The sequence below is a fragment of the Anopheles coustani genome (assembly GCF_943734705.1).
Source record: "Anopheles coustani chromosome X unlocalized genomic scaffold, idAnoCousDA_361_x.2 X_unloc_83, whole genome shotgun sequence".
Lineage (NCBI taxonomy): Eukaryota > Metazoa > Arthropoda > Insecta > Diptera > Culicidae > Anopheles > Anopheles coustani.
In genome coordinates this window covers 67,501-89,910 of record NW_026525196.1, presented here as the reverse complement: position 1 = coordinate 89,910, position 22,410 = coordinate 67,501, and positions in this window count along the sequence as shown.

Here is a 22,410-nt window from a genome sequence, read left to right as displayed (position 1 = left end):
GATTAATCCATTTTACCCAGGACGGCCGAAGCGGCGTGGACCAGGGGAGAACTGAACCTTATACTTCACACCACAGTAAGTCTACGTGTCCTCTTCCACATAGGGCAAGCTAGAACTAACTATCTTACCCAGGACTGCCGAAGCAGCGTGGACCAGGGGAGGAACACACTTTTCATGGAAACGTAAGGCATCCATGACTGCCATAACGTAAGCCGCCGCTGTGCGCGTATACCCGTTCCCCGTAGGGAGGAGCAAGCCGCCGCTTAGAGACGAAGCATAAAGTGTCCTCATTCCACATAGGGCAAGCTGGATGAATCCATTTTACCCAGGACGGCCGAAGCGGCGTGGACCAGGGGAGAACTGAACTTTATACTTCACACCACAGTAAGTCTACGTGTCCTCTTCCACATAGGGCAAGCTAGAACTAACTATCTTACCCAGGACTGCCGAAGCAGCGTGGACCAGGGGAGGAACACACTTTTCATAGAAACGTAAGGCATCCATGACTGCCATAGTGCGTAAGCCGCCGCTGTGCGCGTAAACCCGTTCCCCGTAGGGAGGAGTCAAGCCGCCGCTTAGAGACGAAGTATTAAGTGTCCTCTTCCACATAGGGCAAGCTAGAATGAACTATCTTACCCAGGACCGCCGAAGCAGCGTGGACCAGGGGAGAACTGATCTTTATACTTCACACCACAGTATCGAGTAATGTGCCCTCTTCCACATAGGGCAAGCTGGAATGTTCCATTTTACCCAGGACGGCCGAAGCGGCGTGGACCAGTGGAGGACTACACAATCATGAGGTTTGATATCGACTTGTGTGTTTCAATAGGGTACCGATGGTATGTTTTGAACCGATTTGATTTAGCCATTCTGAAGTCATCACTTGGTTGAAGCGCTGAACTAGGGAGGCATCGTTTACATATATATTGGGTTTCGCATGCTCTACTAGGTTAATGTCATAGGGTTGGCTATCGAGCATGCCCAAGTGATGACTTGATTGTGTGCTTGCTTGAATTCTTCACATTTCATACCATCGGTTAGTTGTCGAATCATTCCTCGATCATAACCTTCGTTCTTGGTTCATGTATGCTCTCTTCCACATAGGGCAAGCTAGAATTAACTATCTTACCCAGGACCGCCGAAGCTGCGTGGACCAGGGGAGAACTATACTTTGTCTTGTATGCCCTCTTCCACATAGGGCAAGCTAGAATTAACTATCTTACCCAGGACCGCCGAAGCAGCGTGGACCAGTGGAGGACTATACTTTGTTCATAACACCACAGTATTGAGTAATGTGCCCTCTTCCACATAGGGCAAGCTAGAATGAACTATCTTACCCAGGACCGCCGAAGCGGCGTGGACCAGTGGAGGACTACACAATTAAGAGGTTTGATATCGACTTGTGTGTTTCAATAGGGTACCGATGGTATGTTTTGAACCGATTTGATTTAGCCATTCTGAAGTCATCACTTGGTTGAAGCGCTGAACTAGGGAGGGGCATCGTTTACATATATATTGGTTTTCGCATGCTCTACTAGGTTAATGTCATGAGGTTGGCTATCGAGCATGCCCAAGTGATGACTTGATTGTGTGCTTGCTTGAATTCTTCACATTTCATACCATCGGTTAGTTGTCGAATCATTCCTCGATCATAACCTTCGTTCTTGGTTCATGTATGCTCTCTTCCACATAGGGCAAGCTAGAATGAACTATCTTACCCAGGACCGCCGAAGCAGCGTGGACCAGGGGAGAACTATACTTTGTCTTGTATGCCCTCTTCCACATAGGGCAAGCTAGAACTAACTATCTTACCCAGGACCGCCGAAGCAGCGTGGACCAGTGGAGGACTATACTTTGTTCATTACACCACAGTATTAAGTATGGTGTCCTCTTCCACCATAGGGCAAGCTAGAACTAACTATCTTACCCAGGACCGCCGAAGCAGTGTGGACCAGGGGAGGACTATACTTTATACTTCACACACTAGCCATACTGAAGTCATCACTTGGTTGAAGCGCTGAACTACGGCGGGGTAATCGTTTACAGGTTATAATCATATAGCTGCATGCTCATTAGTAGATAATGGAATATTGTATGGCAATATGAGCATGCCCAAGTGATGACTTTGTTTCAAGCTCAACAGGTAGGGTATTGAGTCCTCTTCCACATAGGGCAAGCTAGAATGAACTATCTTACCCAGGACCGCCGGAGCAGCGTGGACCAGTGGAGGACTCTATACTTTATACTTCACACCACAGTATTGAGTACGACTTGCATAAAGCCCCTAATGAGAACCACGAGGGCTCTCTCAATGTAGAACCACGAGGGCTCTAGTACCGATTCTCTCGGTACGGCTTGGTCCGTGTTCCTTTATGCTTGTACTCTAAGTATTAAGTATTGTGTCCTCTTCCACATAGGGCAAGCTAGAACTAACTATCTTACCCAGGACCGCCGAAGCAGTGTGGACCAGGGGAGGACTATACTTTATACTTCACACACTAGCCATACTGAAGTCATCACTTGGTGGGGGTGAACTACGGCGGTATCTATCGTTTTGGTTCGGTCTATATAGGGTCGCTTGCATGCTCATTCGAATATAATGTAATTGTGTATGGCAATATGAGCATGCCCAAGTGATGACTTTGTTTCAAGCTCAACAGGTAGGGTATTGAGTCCTCTTCCACATAGGGCAAGCTAGAATGAACTATCTTACCCAGGACCGCCGGAGCAGCGTGGACCAGTGGAGGACTCTATACTTTATACTTCACACCACAGTATTGAGTACTTCTTGCATAAAGCCCCTAATGAGAACCACGAGGGCTCTCTCAATGTAGAACCACAAGGGCTCTAGTACCGATTCTCTCGGTACGGCTTGGTCCGTGTTCCTTTATGCTTGTACTCTTAGAAAGTCTCAACCCGGAGGTCTTGACTTTGATTGTCATAGTTGGACTACGACGGGGTATCCGACTCATCGAATACCCCAGAAGCACACCATCTTTCGGGTAGGCGGTACGCGTACCTCCGGACGCGGAAGTCTCAACCCGGAGGTCTTGACTTTGATTGTCATAGTTGGACTACGACGGGGTATCCGACTCATCGAATACCCCAGAAGCACACCATCTTTCGGGTAGGCGGTACGCGTACCTCCGGACGCGGAAAGTCTCAACCCGGAGGTCTTGACTTTGGTTGTCATAGTTGGACTATGACGGGGCATCCGACCATTGCTGATCGAACACCCCTGTTACACCATCTTTCGGATAGGCGGTGCGCGACACCACCGACGCGGAAAGTCTCAACCCGGAGGTCTTGACTTTGTATTGTTGGATAGTCCTCTTCCACTATAGGGCAAGCTGGAAATATTCCATTTTACCCAGGACTGCCGAGGCAGCGTGGACCAGGGGAGAACTTCACGGAATCTTCAGGCATCCATGATTGCCATAGTGCGTAAGCCGCCGCTGTGCGCGTCAACTCGTTCCCCGTGAGGAGGAGTCTAGCCGCCGCTAAAAGACGAAGCATTAAGTGTCCTCATTCCACTATAGGGCAAGCTAGAATTAACTATCTTACCCAGGACCGCCGAAGCAGCGTGGACCAGGCGAGGACTATACTTTATACTTCACACCACAGTATTGAGTACGACTTGCATAAAGCCCCTAATGAGAACCACGAGGGCTCTCTCAATGTAGAACCACGAGGGCTCTAGTACCGATTCTCTCGGTACGGCTTGGTCCGTGTTCCTTTATGCTTGTACTCGCGGAAAGTCTCAACCCGGAGGTCTTGACTTTGATTGTCATAGTTGGACTACGACGGGGCATCCGACCATTGCTGACCGAACACCCCTGATTCATCATCTTTCGGATAGGAGGTGCGCCCACCTCCGACGCGGAAGTCTCAACCCGGAGGTTCGGACTTAGAGTTTTTCCCATTTAAAAGTTTTTCTCTTAGCCATACTGAAGTCATCACTTGGTGAACGATTGAACTAGGGCGGGTTAATCGTTTATAGGTATCATGTGGTTTGCATGCTCTCTTAGGTTAAGGTCATGTAGTTGGCTATCGAGCATGCCCAAGTGATGACTTTGTTTCACGCTTGCTTGATTTCTTCATGATTCCCTGTTATATAGTGTAATCATTCGAGAACAGGGAATCTTTGGTTTTGCTCAACAGGTATTGGATGTCAACTTGGTATCTAGATCGCATTAAGTCTCAACCCTTAGGTTCGGACTTGTATAGTGACATCTTGTTACGGTCTTGAGTCTCAACCCGCAGGTTCGGACTACTTAGTGTTTGATCGAATATAATATGGCAACTTGTGCCTAAGTCTCAACCCGCAGGTTCGGACTTCTGTTTATTTGGCCAATGTATGTATAAGGCAACTTGTGCCTAAGTCTCAACCCGCAGGTTCGGACTTGTATATTTGTTCGAAGTCATGTATAAGGCAACGTGTGCCTAAGTCTCAACCCGCAGGTTCGGACTTGTTAGTGTTTCGTCAACTTTCATATGGCAACTTGTGCCTAAGTCTCAACCCGCAGGTTCGGACTTGTGTATTTGTTCGAAGTCATGTATAAGGCAACTTGTGCCTAAGTCTCAACCCGCAGGTTCGGACTTGTGTATTTGTTCGAAGTCATGTATAAGGCAACGTGTGCCTAAGTCTCAACCCGCAGGTTCGGACTTGTTAGTGTTTCATCAACTTTCATATGGCAACTTGTGCCTGAGTCTCAACCCGCAGGTTCGGACTTCTATAGTGTTTCGTCAATTATCATATGGCAACTTGTGCCGAAGTCTCAACCCGCAGGTTCGGACTTCTGGAAGGATCACTTGGCCACTAATGATCCTTCCGCAGGTTCACCTACGGAAACCTTGTTACGACTTTTACTTCCTCTAAATCATCAAGTTCGGTCAACTTCGATAAAGCAGACGCGGTTCACGAGGATCCAGCGAACGATCATCTCCAAAGACCTCACTAAATAATCCATCGGTAGTAGCGACGGGCGGTGTGTACAAAGGGCAGGGACGTATTCAACGCTGGCTGATGACCAGCACTTACTAGAAGTTCCGAGTTCATATGGACCATTGCAATCCATAATCCCTACTAAGTGAGTATTTGAGTGATTTCCCGTTCCTCTCGGAATAGGAGACACGCTGCTACCCACATTGTAGCACGCGTGTAGCCCAGAACATCTAAGGGCATCACGGACCTGTTATCGCTCGATCTCATTTTGCTAAACACAAATTGTCCTGCTAAGCAGCGTACCGTAAGTGCACTTGCGCACACGAACAGCGAAGGTGTCAGGTCATACTCCACCGAAAGGTCCTAACCCGTTCCAATCGGCATCGACGCATTAACGCTGACTGCGTTCTAGTTAGCATATGTGAGTCACGTTCGTTATCGGAATTAACCAGACAAATCAATCCACGAACTAAGAACGGCCATGCACCACTACCCTTAAATTTGAGAAAGAGCTATTAATCTGTCTCACCTCCATAAGTTCGGACCTGGTAAGTTTTCCCGTGTTGAGTCAAATTGAACCGCAAGCTCCATTTCATTGTGGTGCCCTTCCGTCAATTCCTTTAAGTTTCAACTTTGCAACCATACTTCCCCCGGAACCTGACTTTGGTTTCCCGGAAGCTACTGAGAGCACCTGGTTGTAGCGTCTCCCAATTGCTAGTTGGCATCGTTTACGGTTAGAACTAGGGCGGTATCTAATCGCCTTCGATCCTCTAACTTTCGTTCTTGATTAAAGAAAGCATCCTTGACAAATGCCTTCGCTTTAGTTAGTCTTACGACGGTCTACGAATTTCACCTCTCGCGCCGTAATACTAGTGTCCCCAACTACTTCTGTTAATCATTACCTCCGGTCTGAGTACAAACCAATGAAAGATTAGACCAAGGTCGTATTCCATTATTCCATGCAAGATTATTCTAGGGCGTTTGGGCACCCTGCTTTAAGCACTCTAATTTGTTCAAGGTAAACGTGAGCGGTCGAGCTCTATGTTACACTTGCACCCGTTGAAGGGCACACCATGACACAGACTTGGTGCCCTACCACACCATTGAGTCGCAACCAGATTCCGACTTGGCCCACCGACCACGGGTTGACCGGGTCGGCGGAGCCGGACTGTGTTGGACAAGTATCAACTTCGAACGTTTTAACCGCAACAATTTTAATATACGCTAGTGGAGCTGGAATTACCGCGGCTGCTGGCACCAGACTTGCCCTCCACTTGATCCTCGTAGAAGGATTTATGCTCTACTCATTCCAATTATGAAACATCATTAAAGAGTTTCATATTGTTATTTCTCGTCACTACCTCCCCGTCCCGGGATTGGGTAATTTACGCGCCTGCTGCCTTCCTTGGATGTGGTAGCCATTTCTCAGGCTCCCTCTCCGGAATCGAACCCTGATTCCCCGTTACCCGTTGCAACCATGGTAGTCCTCTATACTACCATCCATAGTTGATAGGGCAGATATTTGCGAGATCTGTCGTCGGTGCGAGACCATACGATCAGCATCATTATCCAGACTTCAACTCAATGACACGGAGAACCCGCGATTGGTTTGACTAATAAGTGCACCAGTTCCCGCGAGGGTCCTGGCATGTTGCATGTATTAGCTCTAGATTTTCCACAGTTATCCAAGTAACTAGGTTGATGATCTCGTAAATTATAGCTGTTATACTGAGCCTTATGCGGTTTCACATTAAATCTGTTTGTACTTAGACATGCATGGCTTAACCTTTGAGACGAGCGTATATTACTGGTAGGATCAACCAGAATTCCGACTTTGCGTTCGAATGTTCATTGTCCCATTGCACCCGGAGGAGCAAACACCACGTTCTATATGTTGTCAAGTCCGGTAGCACACGGGAGGCGAGCCCCCGTGCGAACCTCATTGCCCTCGTATCACACACACCCGATGCACCGGACAGGCACTTGAGCGGCATTCGACTCCGCTAAGCGCTCGTGCGCCCGATTGTGCATGCGCTGACGGGGCCTTCATACCCCTACCACAGCGACCTTATGCCAAACTTCCATGAATACTTAGGTGAGCTGACAAGGGCCTTCATTTCCCTACCATCAACTAAAGGACACGCTAGGCGCGTCCGATCATTGCAACTGCGGGGCTTTCATACCCCAATCACCACAGTACGCAATTCACCAGAGTTTAATCACAACCCCCCCGGACATGGCACACTATTAACTTGCAACAAAACTTAGTGTGTGCCGGGCACATCGGTTCCACAAAATCATTCCCGATGTACCCCAATTGGGGTTGCGAACGCATTCACGGTCCTCTGACACACCCAACCAAGCGTGGATACTACATACCTCAAACACCCAGTACACTAACAGACAAATCAATATATGGTTGCTTTCCCCCAGACATTTGCCAATCACTTGGCACCCGGACGGGAACTCGCTCCTGATTGCGCCAATGCCACCCATTTGCCAAGAGCGAGTTCTGTATGTAGATTTCATTTGGAAAGACAACCGTGTACTGGATATTCTATCCGACGATTACAGATGACGAGTACGAGACTCGACTACACTCACGGATAATACATTTTGGGTCGAGATTGCTTTCGGGGTTTTCGATTGGTCTTGCGCTTGTAAACGTATAACTTTGACTTGTGGTAACCTCGGTATGTTAGTCGATCACGTGGTTGTGAACTGGTAAGGGTGAGCAATCTGTTCACTTGCACTCTGGGTAGGAATAGGTGAGCGCTATAGGTTAAGATCATTGTATGGTTCCATCGTGATGACTTTCGCTAGATAGTAGGATGTTTGGATAGTTATAACGTTTTTGGCCATTTGTTCATAGTGTTCGGTTCATTGAGGAATTCGATTGGTCTTTGCTTCACACACGTGGTCGATCACTTGGATGTGAACTAGGGTGAGAATAAGGTGTTCACTAGTGCTCTTAGGTTTTGGATCAGTACTGAGCACTTGATTGGTTTCGCATAATATGTATCCATAGTGATGACTCTTTCCAGCTTAAGATTTCGTGACCGGTTTCGAATCCTTCCCACGTTCGCTTTTACTTGGTTAGGTTTTCGAGTGTAGATTTGAAAGCAATCTCATGTATGTATCCCATCTGATATAAGCCACTGACAGTTCATGTCACCTCGTTCAACTCTCGCTGGGTCACAGAAGTATGTTACTGCGCCCATTATCCCTACTCGGATAGGTTCGGTTCGTTCGTTTTATACTACGGTGAGTAAACTCAATTTGTGCATCGCATAGCCATGGAAAGCAAGCTTTCGCGGGCCTCTTCGACTGTTTTGATACGAGCTGTGCCCGTGATGCTTGTCATCCCAGGATACTAGACCCCTTTGGACGACCGCATGACCATCAGAAAGTAAATTCCACGTTCGATTTGGGGTGTGAACCCCGAACATAAAGTCTTTGTGTAGAACCACGAGGGCTCTATAGTACCGATTCTCTCGGTACGCTTGGTCCGTGTTCCTTTATGTTCGTACTCTTGTGAATAAGATTCACGTTCGTTTTGGGATATTTGCTACTGTCACCGTTTGAGTACTATGGGGCTTGAACCCCTAACATAAAGTCTTTGTGTAGAACCACGAGGGTTCTATAGTACCGATTCTCTCGGTACGCTTGGTCCGTGTTCCTTTATGTTCGTACTCTTGTGTGTATAATATTCATGTTCGGTTTGGGATATTTGCTACTTTCACCAGGGTCCCGTTCTTCATACAAGTCTGCCTTGCTAATGTGGTAACTTTATAGTGTAGTTCTGACATCCCAATTTTGGGACTTAGCCGATTTTTCGTATATTTCCATATGACCCATAGGGTCCCTTTCTTCATACAAGCTTGCCTAGGGCGATCGGTCAAAACTTGTCTTACTATTCGATTGGTCTTCGCAGTTTCACCCTAGGCAATTCGCCTAGGTCTGTCTTCTTGAGGAGGCCAAAACCCGAAATAAGGAGGTCTGGCCGACCCTGAAACCTCCCCTGTCTTAACTACACTAACCCGATTTTTCAGGGTCCTCACCGTCATACAACTTTCCCTAGGTCACTTATACTCTTGACTTAGGCCATCTGACTTGGTCCGTGTTTCTTCCTAGGGTTCACCTAGGTACTTTGCCTTGCTTGATGTGGTAACTTTTTAGTGTAGTTCTGACATCCCAATTTTGGGACTTAGCCGATTTTTCATGAATTTCCATATGACCCTAAGGGTCCCTTTCTTCATACAAGCTTGCCTAGGGCGATCGGTCAAAACTTGTCTTACTATTCGATTGGTCTTCGCAGTTTCACCCTAGGCAATTCGCCTAGGTCTGTCTTCTTGAGGAGGCCAAAACCCGAAATAAGGAGGTCCAGCCGACCCTGAAACCTCCCCTGTCTTAACTACACTAACCCGATTTTTCAGGGTCCTCAGCGCCATACAACTTTGCCTAGGTCACTTATACTCTTGACTTAGGCCATCTGACTTGGTCCGTGTTTCTTCCTAGGGTTCACCTAGGTACTTTGCCTTGCTTGATGTGGTAACTTTTTAGTGTAGTTCAGACATCCCAATTTTGGGACTTAGCCGATTTTTCATGTATTTCCATATGACCCATAGGGTCCCTTTCTTCATACAAGCTTGCCTAGGGCGATCGGTCAAAACTTGTCTTACTATTCGATTGGTCTTCGCACTTTCACCCTAGGCAGTTTGCCTAGGTGTAGCTTCTTGAGGAGGTCAAAACCCAAAATAAGGAGGTTCAGCCGACCCAAAAACCTCCCCTGTCTAAACTACACTAACCAGATTTTTCAGGGTCCTCACCGTCATACAACTTTGCCTAGGTCACTTGTTCTCTTGACTTAGGCCATCTGACTTGGTCCGTGTTTCTTGCTAGGGTTCACCTAGGTACTTTGCCTTGCTTGATGTGGTAACTTTTTAGTGTAGTTCAGACATCCCAATTTTGGGACTTAGCCGATTTTTCATGTATTTCCATATGACCCATAGGGTCCCTTTCTTCATACAAGCTTGCCTAGGGCGATCGGTCAAAACTTGTCTTACTATTCGATTGGTCTTCGCACTTTCACCCTAGGCAGTTTGCCTAGGTCTGTCTTCTTGAGGAGGCCAAAACCCGAAATAAGGAGGTTCAGCCGACCCAGAAACCTCCCCTGTCTGAACTACACTAACCCGATTTTTCAGGGTCCTCAGCGCCATACAACTTTGCCTAGGTCACTTGTACTCTTGACTTAGGCCATCTGACTTGGTCCGTGTTTCTTCCTAGGGTTCACCTAGGTACTTTGCCTTGCTTGCTGTGGTAACTTTTTAGTGTAGTTCAGACATCCCAATTTTGGGACTTAGCCGATTTTTCATGTATTTCCATATGACCCATAGGGTCCCTTTCTTCATACAAGCTTGCCTAGGGCGATCGGTCAAAACTTGTCTTACTATTCGATTGGTCTTCGCACTTTCACCCTAGGCAGTTTGCCTAGGTGTAGCTTCTTGAGGAGGTCAAAACCCAAAATAAGGAGGTTCAGCCGACCCAAAAACCTCCCCTGTCTAAACTACACTAACCAGATTTTTCAGGGTCCTCACCGTCATACAACTTTGCCTAGGTCACTTGTTCTCTTGACTTAGGCCATCTGACTTGGTCCGTGTTTCTTGCTAGGGTTCACCTAGGTACTTTGCCTTGCTTGATGTGGTAACTTTTTAGTGTAGTTCAGACATCCCAATTTTGGGACTTAGCCGATTTTTCATGTATTTCCATATGACCCTTAGGGTCCCTTTCTTCATACAAGCTTGCCTAGGGCGATCGGTCAAAACTTGTCTTACTATTCGATTGGTCTTCGCACTTTCACCCTAGGCAGTTTGCCTAGGTGTAGCTTCTTGATGAGGCCAAAACCCAAAATAAGGGGGTTCGGCCGACCCAAAAACCTACCCTGTCTAAACTACACTAACCAGATTTTTCAGGGTCCTCAGCGCCATACAACTTTGCCTAGGTCACTTGTTCTATTGTCTTAGGCCATCTGACTTGGTCCGTGTTTCTTCCTAGGGTTCACCTAGGTACTTTGCCTTGCTTGGTGTGGTAACTTTTTAGTGTAGTTCTGACATCCTCATTTTGGGACTTAGCCGATTTTTCGTAAAATACCATATGACCCATATGGGTCCTTTCCTTCATATAAGTTTGCCTTGCTTGGTATGGTAACATTTGAGTGTAGTTCTGACATCATCATTTTGGGACTTAGCCGATTTTTCGTAAAATACCATATGACCCATATGGGTCCTTTGCTTCATATAAGTTTGCCTTGCTTGGTGTGGTAACATTTGAGTGTAGTTCTGACATCCCCATTTTGGGACTTAGCCGATTTTTCAATCAATACCATATGACCCATCAGGGTCCTTTGCTTCATATAAGTTTGCCTTGCTTGGTGTGGTAACATTTGAGTGTAGTTCTGACATCCCCATTTTGGGACTTAGCCGATTTTTCAATCAATACCATATGACCCATCAGGGTCCTTTGCTTCATATAAGTTTGCCTTGCTTGGTGTGGTAACATTTGAGTGTAGTTCTGACATCCCCATTTTGGGACTTAGCCGATTTTTCGTAAAATACCATATGACCCATCAGGGTCCTTGCCTTCATATAAGTTTGCCTTGCTTGGTGTGGTAACATTTGAGTGTAGTTCTGACATCCCCATTTTGGGACTTAGCCGATTTTTCGTAAAATACCATATGACCCATATGGGTCCTTTGCTTCATATAAGTTTGCCTTGCTTGGTGTGGTAACATTTGAGTGTAGTTCTGACATCCCCATTTTGGGACTTAGCCGATTTTTCGATCCATACCATATGACCCATCAGGGTCCTTTGCTTCATATAAGTTTGCCTTGCTTGGTGTGGTAACATTTGAGTGTAGTTCTGACATCCCCATTTTGGGACTTAGCCGATTTTTCGTAAAATACCATATGACCCATCAGGGTCCTTTGCTTCATATAAGTTTGCCTTGCTTGGTGTGGTAACATTTGAGTGTAGTTCTGACATCCCCATTTTGGGACTTAGCCGATTTTTCGATCCATACCATATGACCCATCAGGGTCCTTTGCTTCATATAAGTTTGCCTTGCTTGGTGTGGTAACATTTGAGTGTAGTTCTGACATCCCCATTTTGGGACTTAGCCGATTTTTCGATCAATACCATATGACCCATCAGGGTCCTTTGCTTCATATAAGTTTGCCTTGCTTGGTGTGGTAACATTTGAGTGTAGTTCTGACATCCCCATTTTGGGACTTAGCCGATTTTTCGTAAAATACCATATGACCCATCAGGGTCCTTTCCTTCATATAAGTTTGCCTTGCTTGGTGTGGTAACATTTGAGTGTAGTTCTGACATCCCCATTTTGGGACTTAGCCGATTTTTCGTAAAATACCATATGACCCATCAGGGTCCTTTGCTTCATATAAGTTTGCCTTGCTTGGTGTGGTAACATTTGAGTGTAGTTCTGACATCCCCATTTTGGGACTTAGCCGATTTTTCGATCCATACCATATGACCCATCAGGGTCCTTTGCTTCATATAAGTTTGCCTTGCTTGGTGTGGTAACATTTGAGTGTAGTTCTGACATCCCCATTTTGGGACTTAGCCGATTTTTCGTAAAATACCATATGACCCATCAGGGTCCTTTGCTTCATATAAGTTTGCCTTGCTTGGTGTGGTAACATTTGAGTGTAGTTCTGACATCCCCATTTTGGGACTTAGCCGATTTTTCGTAAAATACCATATGACCCATCAGGGTCCTTTGCTTCATATAAGTTTGCCTTGCTTGGTGTGGTAACATTTGAGTGTAGTTCTGACATCCCCATTTCGGGACTTAGCCGATTTTTCGTAAAATACCATATGACCCATCAGGGTCCTTTGCTTCATATAAGTTTGCCTTGCTTGGTGTGGTAACACATGAGTGTAGTTCTGACATCCCCATTTTGGGACTTAGCCGATTTTTCGTAAAATACCATATGACCCATCAGGGTCCTTTGCTTCATATAAGTTTGCCTTGCTTGGTGTGGTAACATTTGAGTGTAGTTCTGACATCCCCATTTTGGGACTTAGCCGATTTTTCGTAAAATACCATTTGACCCATCAGGGTCCTTGCCTTCATATAAGTTTGCCTTGCTTGATGTGGTAACATTTGAGTGTAGTTCAGACATCCCCATTTTGGGACTTAGCCGATTTTTCGTAAAATACCATATGACCCATCAGGGTCCTTTGCTTCATATAAGTTTCCCAAGACTTAGTGTTTTTTACCTTTGGACACCAATATCACCCTTACGGGTATCTTTGATCTTCGCACCATGTATTGACCAAATGTAGGTCTTGCTATGCCAAACTTATAATTGTTCAACACCAAGTCTCTATCTTGAACCATTAAGGCTCTAACTTGCACCAATTGCTTGGTACTCTTGGTCCGTGTTTCATCGCATACTGACTTCTTGACTTAGTGCTTTTTTCCTTTGGACACCAATATCACCCTTGCGGGTATCTTTGATCTTCTCACTTTGTATTGACCGAATGTAGGTCTTGCCATGCCAAACATATAATTGTTCTACACCAAGTCTCTATCTCGTACCGCCAGCTCGGTACATTCGATAAACCTGCCCTTAAGGCACCCGGGACTTAGTCATTTTTTCACATTTTTCATGATTTTGAGGCAACTTTTCTCGACTTTGTCACCTTATATCACCAAGATCCTTTCCCTTTAGCGCTTCACTCTGTTCGTATGATATTTAGCGCTGACTATCACCTTTCTATCGCTGAGCTCAACTTCTTATTCGGTGCCATAGAGCCAGAGATATTTGGTGTATGCTGTTATAAGGGAAGTTTGTCACTTTTTCAAAGGCCCACTTTGGGACGCCCATATCTCACCTTCAGGTATCTTCGATCTTCTTGTCGTCTATGGACGAAACTTAGGTCTTGTCTTGGCCAACTTATAAATGTTCTACGGCCAAGCCGTATCTCTTACCGCCAGCCCGGTATTTTTGGACATAGTCGGATTTTCGCCTCTCGTGGTAACAATTTCTGACTTTGACTCACAATAACACCCGAACGGTCACATGCTAGCGCTTTGCTTGGTAGGAATTATAGTTAGCGCTACCTTTTCTCTTTCCATCGATACCTTGTTCGTTCCATTCCATGCAATACAGCCGAAGTTATGATGTTTCCCGTTTTCCATATCATGTGGAGCTTATGCTCTGGGAAAACCATCTAACACCTGTACCACCCTTTTGGGTACCACCGATCTCGACACTATGTTCGGGTCAAATATAGGTTATAACATGCCCAACTTATAATTATTCTACACCAAGTCTCTATCTCTTACCGCCTGCTCGGTATTTTACTCGTAAGTCCAATTTTCACAACTTGTACTTTTTGGCCCAATGTACTCGAGTTTCAATTTTGGTAACATTTTTCGACTTTGACGCTTAATAACTTCCAAATCATGCTAGTTAGCGCTTTGCTTTCTTCTAGTCGTATCTAGCGCTGGGTGTTACCTTTCCAAAACATATCCTAGCTTTACAATCCATGCCATATAGCCGGAGCTACATGGTGCACAAGTCAAATCCATTTTAGCCATGTTTCATTTTTGCCAATTTTTGACCACTCGTATCACCCTTCCAGAGTGGTCCGATCTTCTTGCTGTCTATGGCCGACTTTTAGGTCTTGTAGAGGCAAACTTATAAGTATTCTACGTCATCCCGCTATCTCTTACCGCCTGCTCGGTATTCTTGGTCTTGTGTGATTTTTGGCCATTTTGGTATTATTTTTCGACTTTGTCGCTTAATAACTCAGTTTTGCTCAACACTTAGCGCTTCGGTTGTTTGGGATTATAGTTAGCGCTTGGTTCGACCTTTCCAACACTGATCTTAGCTTGTCGATCCGTTCCATACAGCCTGAGTTATTCGCGATACCGTGTTTCAACCCATTTCTCAAGTCTCGTTTTGGTCCAACTTTGAACCAGCCATATCACCCTGATGGCTACCTCCGATCTTCTCGCTCTATATTGGCCAAAGTTAGTTCTTGTGGTAACGTACTTATGATTGTTCTACGCCGTGTTCGTAGCTCTTATCGTTCGCCCGCTATTTTCGATCATAAGGTGAATTTTCGCCTCTAAACCACCATTTTTCACCTTTGCCCTCTAATATGACCGACTTGCTCAACACCTAGCGCTTCGCTTGGTAGGACACATAGCTAGCGCTCGTCAAGACCTTTCCAACGCATATCCAAGCTTTCCGATCCGAGCCATACAGCCTGAGCTATAGGCGATACCGTTTTTCCCATTTTCTTGGTCACATGCACTTTAGGGTACCCCTTTTTGCCTTTGACCCTTAATACCTCCTCCGGGTCACTAGTAGGCGCTCAGCTTGGTAGGAAACATAGCTAGAGCAGGCCTTCACCTTTCCAAAACTGCCGAAAGTGTATCGATCCGACATCTAGAACCAAAGTTATGGTCATTCCCATCATGCTCTACTTTCATGGTCAACCTCCACCAAGCACACCTAGGTTGGACCAACTTTCACCAACTCATCTCGAACCCCAAATTTGCTTCGACCTACTAGGTTTCCCTAGTAAAGTGGTCAAAACATCCATTACAACACGACTGGTCTTTCTGGTGGTCGACCTAGGCGACTTTGTTCGACGACCACCACCCCATGGAACTAAAAGACGTCCCTTGATACGGACCACCGATACATTTTCCGGCCTGTCTAAACTACACTCATCGAAATTTTTTTGGGTCCCCACCGTCATACAAGTTTGCCTAGGTCAAGTTTTTCTTCCGGATCGGCCGCGGACCTCACTTTTCATTATCTAGGGAGGCCATAGGGCCCCAAAAGGGGTTTTTTAAAATTTTCGACACTTTCGACTTCGGTCGGATTTTTTCCGATTTTGGTCCGACCTAGGGACTTGGTGGTCCAAGGAGCCTCGGGACCAAACTTTTTTCTCAGGGGTCCCTACCTCCATACAACTTTGCCTAGGTCAATTTTTTGGTCCAAATCGACCGCGGATTTCACTTTTCAATATCTGGGGCTCGTGTAGAGTCCGAATATGAGGTTTTCTCATTTTTCGACATTTTCGACATTTTTGGGATTTTTTCGGGTTTTTCGACCTAGGGGTCCGCCGAACAAATTTTGGGTCAAAAATTTTTATTGAACTAGTCGAAAGTACGCAAAAAGATAAGACTTTTTGCCGAAGACACCATGCCCCGGAACCGACTCCTTCCCCTTCAAAATTGGGGACAAACGTGATTTTTGAAACTTTTCCTTAGGGAGCCAAAGACTTAGAAAATTTTCAAATTCTCGATTTTTCGATTGCGAGCTAGCGCTTTGCGGTCTTCGGCAATGTTGTAGATCTCGACGAGATAAGACTTTTTGGTCAAGGGACATTTTGCCCTCCGACCCCTCCTTCCCCCCGCAAATCGCCCCCCAAAGTGCAATTTTTGCATTTTCACCTCTTTGCACGCACTGTTCGGCCCAAATGGCCACTTTCTATGGGTCTGAGCGCTTTGCAGTCTTCGGCAAACTTTTAGAGCGTACCAAGCCCTAATTATAATTGTTCTACACCACCTTCGTACCTCTTCATCCCTGGCCGCTATTCGCGTACCAAGGTAATTTTTGTTCATTTTGTCAACATTTTTCATCTTTGACTGCTTATATCGGCCTTGCCATGAACCGATAGCGCTTCGCTGTGTTCTAACGTAAGTTAGTACTACTCTTTACCTTTCCAAATCATATCTTAGGTTGCCATTTGCTTGCGTACAGCCGGAGCTATGAGCGATACCGTAAAAAGTACCGAAACTTGGAAAAATCCTTTGATCGCCCATATCCCCCCTTTGGGGGCCAGATATCGAAAAAAGTTCTGATTCAAAAAGTTGCGCATTAACGTGTTCTAGTTATGCCTAGAACATTTCACTTCGCTAGCTGGCCTGCAACTTAGCCGTAATTGGGATTTTAGGGTGTTCTTGGAGGGCCCATTTCCTGCGACTTGGTATCTTTTGGGCCCAATGTTTCTCTGATATCTCCACGAGTTTTCCAGATAGCCTTTTCAAACTTTCAGGGTGCCTAGAACACCTCAAGACCTTTCCAACGCTATGCCGTTTGCCTCGCTCGGACATCTACAGCCAAAGTTATTCGAGGTACACGGTACCTTACCCTGTTTTCTCAGTACTTGGTCGAAAATTTCGATCAGCCATATGACCGACTTGGACAACCCTGAGCGGGTTGGCCCCATATAACTAAACTTTCGTCTCGTGGAGGCAAACTTATAAATATTCCAAGTCAACTCGCTATCTCGTACCGCCTTGACGGTATACTTGGTCCAAAGGCCATTTCCAGCGACTTGGTCGCAATTTCGCTCTAAGTTTCGCTAATACCTTCGTCCGTGGACATGGTGATTTTTTGTTCGTATTTTTCCTTGATAGTCCCACTCAAGACTATTCCATACCAGAGCCAAGCGTCCCGCTAAGTGCCATACAGCCTGAGCAGTAATTCATGAAAGGTACCTCTACCAGTTTTTGCCATACTTGGGTACAAACTTTGTATCGCCCATATCTCCACTTTGGAGGCCAGCCAGCACCTTTGCCCCATATACTTTTTTCTTGGTCATACCATGCACTAAATATAATTGTTCTACGCCAACTTGCTATCTCTTCTCTAACTTGCCGTTATTCTTGGTCCAAGTCCCATTTCATTCGTTTTCGGACCCATTTTGCTATATGTTTCACTAATAGCTTCGGCCATGGACAAGCTGATATTCTGTTTGTATTTTTGCTTGATAGTCCCACTCAAGACCATTCCAAAACACACCGCAACTTGTCGCTCGGTGGCAAACTGACCGAGTTATAATTCATGAAAGATACCTCAACTTGGTACACCATGTGGTCGGCCCAAACCATATACCGACCAAACGACCGACTTGGAGCACCCTGACCGGGTTGCCCCCATATAATGAAAGTTGCGTCTCTACACGCCCAACTTATGAATATTCTACGCCAAGTCGCTATCTCTTACCGGTAAGCCGGTATTCACCTTCCAAGGGTGATTTTGGTCAAGTGCCATTTCCTGCGACTTGGTCCCCGAATTGGACCATCATCACCTAATATCTCCGTGGTCTTTCAACTCAGCCTCATAAAACTTTCAGGGTAGATAGGTCTCCCCAAGACCTTTCCAACGGTGAGCCGTTTGCCTCGCTCGGCCATCTACAGCCGAAGTTATTAATGGTACTTGGTACCTTACCCTGTTTTTTCCATACTTGTTCGTACTTGGGTACAAACTTTGGATCGCCCATATCTCCACTTTGGAGGCCAGCTAGCACCTTGGCCCCATATACTTTTTTGTTGGTCATGCCATGCACCAAATATAATTGTTCTACGCCAACTTGCTATCTCTTCTCCAACTTGCCGTTATTCTTGGTCCAATTCCCATTTCATTCGTTTTTGGACCCATTTTGCTATATGTTTCACTAATAGCTTCGGCCATGGACAAGCTGATTTTCGATTGGTATTTTTCCTTGATAGTCCCACTCAAGACCATTGAAAAACACACCGCAGCTTGTCGCTCGGTGGCAAACTGACCGAGTTATAATTCATGAAAGGTACCTCAACTTGGTACACCACGTGGTCGGCCCAAACCATAAACCGACCAAACGACCGACTTGGAGCACCCTGACCGGGTTGGCACCATATAATAAAAGTTGCGTCTCTACACGCCCAACTTATGAATATTCTACGCCAAGTCGCTATCTCTTACCGGTAAGCCGGTATTCACCTTCCAAGGGTGATTTTGGTCAAGTGCCATTTCCTGCGACTTGGTCCCCGAATTGGACCGTCATCACCTAATATCTCCGTGGTCTTTCAACTCAGCCTCATGAAACTTTCAGGGTAGATAGGTCTCCCCAAGACCTTTCCAACGGTATGCCGTTTGTCTTGCTCGGCCATCTACAGCCGAAGTTATTAATGGTACTTGGTACCTTAGCCTGTTTTTTCCATACTTGTTCGTACTTGGGTACAAACTTTGGATCGCCCATATCTCCACTTTGGAGGCCAGCCAGCACCTTGGCCCCATATACTTTTTTGTTGGTCATGCCATGCACCAAATATAATTGTTCTACGCCAACTTGCTATCTCTTCTCCAACTTGCCGTTATTCTTGGTCCAATTCCCATTTCATTCGTTTTTGGACCCATTTTGCTATATGTTTCACTAATAGCTTCGGCCATGGACAAGCTGATTTTCGATTGGTATTTTTCCTTGATAGTCCCACTCAAGACCATTCCAAAACACACCGCAGCTTGTCGCTCGGTGGCAAACTGACCGAGTTATAATTCATGAAAGGTACCTCAACTTGGTACACCACGTGGTCGGCCCAAACCATAAACCGACCAAACGACCGACTTGGAGCACCCTGACCGGGTTGGCCCCATATAATAAAAGTTGCGTCTCTACACGCCCAACTTATGAATATTCTACGCCAAGTCGCTATCTCTTACCGGTAAGCCGGTATTCACCTTCCAAGGGTGATTTTGGTCAAGTGCCATTTCCTGCGACTTGGTCCCCGAATTGGACCATCATCACCTAATATCTCCGTGGTATTTCAACTCAGCCTCATGAAACTTTTAGGGTAGATAGGTCTCCCCAAGACCTTTCCAACGGTGAGCCGTTTGCCTCGCTCGGCCATCTACAGCCGAAGTTATTAATGGTACTTGGTACCTTACCCTGTTTTTTCCATACTTGTTCGTACTTGAGTACAAACTTTGGATCGCCCATATCTCCACTTTGGAGGCCAGCCAGCACCTTGGCCCCATATACTTTTTTGTTGGTGATACCATGCACCAAATATAATTGTTCTACGCAAGCTTGCTATTTCTTCTCCAACTTGCGGTTATTTTTGACTCAAGTCCCATTTCCATAGTTTTTGGTACCAATTTGCTCTATGTTTCGCTAATAGCTTCGCCCAAGGACTTTGTGATTTTTTGTTCGCATTTTTCCTAAATAGTCCCACTCAAGACTATTCCAAATCACACCTTAGCTTGTCGCTCAGTGCCATACAGCCAGAGTTTTAATTCATGAAAGGTACATCACCTTGGTACACCACGTGGTCGGTCCAAACCATCAACCAACCATATGACCGACTTCGAGTCGAGCTAGCGGCTAGGCTCAATATAATGAAATGCGTGTCTTGATGCGGGCTACTGACGGTCTGAACAATGTAGCTCGCTAGCTCGTCTCTAAACTTGTGTTTTGGTCGAATATTGGGTGTTCATGTACCACTTCGGGTAACATGGACTTTGGTGCAACTTTACCACTTGTGCACTTAATAACTTCCCGGTCATTCAAGTCTTTGCCTTCATACTTTCAGGGTAGTTAGGTCTCGTCGAGACCTTTCCATACATATGCCAAACTCATCGATCGGACATCTATAGCCCGAGTTACTCGCGGTACACCGTATCTTACCCTGTTTTTTCCTCAATTGGGTACAAACCTTGGAACACCCATATCGCCCCTTTAGAGACTAGCTGGCACGTTGGCCTCATATAATGATAAGTGCACCTCAACTAGGGCTACTGACGGTCAGAACATTTCAACTTGCTAGCTCGGGCCCACACTTGTGTTTTTCTCGAATATATGGTTCAAGTGTGCCACTTTGGGCACTTTTGGACATTTTGTCCCCACACAACTTTCTTGCCTTGGTAGATAGGGTCTTGTGATCTTGGGCAAAAAGATGCACCAAGATATAGTCTAACTTTCGTTCTTGTACCGCAAAGCGCTATCTCAAACACCCGAGGAGATAGAAAGTGATTATGTTCGGTATATCGGTCTTCCATGGCCTACTATGGTAAGCCCCTGCAGGTATGCAACCGAAGGTGCTTGGTACATGTATTTGGTGCAATATCGGTGCAAAGTAGGTGTTTCCTTGATCGGGCTATAACTTTCTTGGTTGATGTTGGATTGCTTTGCGGTCTTCGGGGGATAGTTAGGGAACATGTTGGCCAACATTTTCTTATTCCTCAGCCTGGCCGTACCTCTTACCGTCTAGGCGGTATTCATGCTCTAAGTTGGAACTTGTGTTCCTTCGGGCAACTTTTCTGACTTTGACGCTTAATAACTTCCGTTCATATGCAGTCTAAGCTCTGCAACTCTCAGGAAAGCTAGTACTACTCATTTCCTTTCCATATCAGTCTTTGACTTGTCGATCCGATGTCTACAGCCTTAGTTATTCACGTTCCCTGTGAAGGTAGGTTTTTGCCCATTTTCCAGTTCATGTGGTAACATTCCCGGACTTTGCCGGCTTTCTCTTCATGTGGTAACTTGCTTGCTTGTGTGGTAACTTGGAAGTGTATGTCTGACAGTCCCAATCTCGGACTTAGCCGATTTTTCTCTTCATATCATATGGATCCATCACTAGGCCATCTTGCTTGCTTGTGTGGTAACTTGGAAGTGTATTTCTGACAGACCCAATCTGGGACTTAGCCGATTTTTCTCTTCATATTATATGGATCCATCACTAGGCCATCTTGCTTGCTTGTGTGGTAACTTGGAAGTGTATGTCTGACAGACCCAATCTGGGACTTAGCCGATTTTTCTCTTCATATTATATGGATCCATCACTAGGCCATCTTGCTTGCTTGTGTGGTAACTTGGAAGTGTATTTCTGACAGACCCAATCTGGGACTTAGCCGATTTTTCTCTTCATATCATATGGATCCATCACTAGGCCATCTTGCTTGCTTGTGTGGTAACTTGGAAGTGTATTTCTGACAGACCCAATCTGGGACTTAGCCGATTTTTCTCTTCATATTATATGGATCCTGGACTTAGCCTGTTATTAGGTTATTATATATGGATCCTGGACTTAGCCGATTATTAGGTTATTATATATGGATCCTGGACTTAGCCGATTTTTCTCTTCATATAATATGGATCCTGGACTTAGCCGATTATTAGGTTATTATATATAGATCCTGGACTTAGCCGATTTTTCTCTTCATATAATATGGATCCGGGACTTAGCCAATTTTTCTCTTCATATAATATGGATCCGGGACTTAGCCGATTTTTCTCTTCATATAATATGGATCCGGGACTTAGCCAATTTTTCTCTTCATGTGGTAACGTATGCCAATCGCTCACAAGTCATGGGATAAGGGTACTTGTGTTCTTCCATCTTCTAAGTCCCGCACGGGGACATCGTGATCGCCCCAAGTCCGGAATAGCGCCAAGTCAAGCCCCACGGTGGCCGTGCAGGACCTGTTAGCGGCGGCCCACTGACAGCACTAATCCGGACTTAGAAATTATATCTTTCTAATCGAACACCACACACGCAACACCACCATACCACCATCTCCTTGCAAGTACCTAAGTACCCGCAACTCCATGGTGAAGGCAATGTCACTCCATCACCAACCTCTTTGCACTGCAAGCAC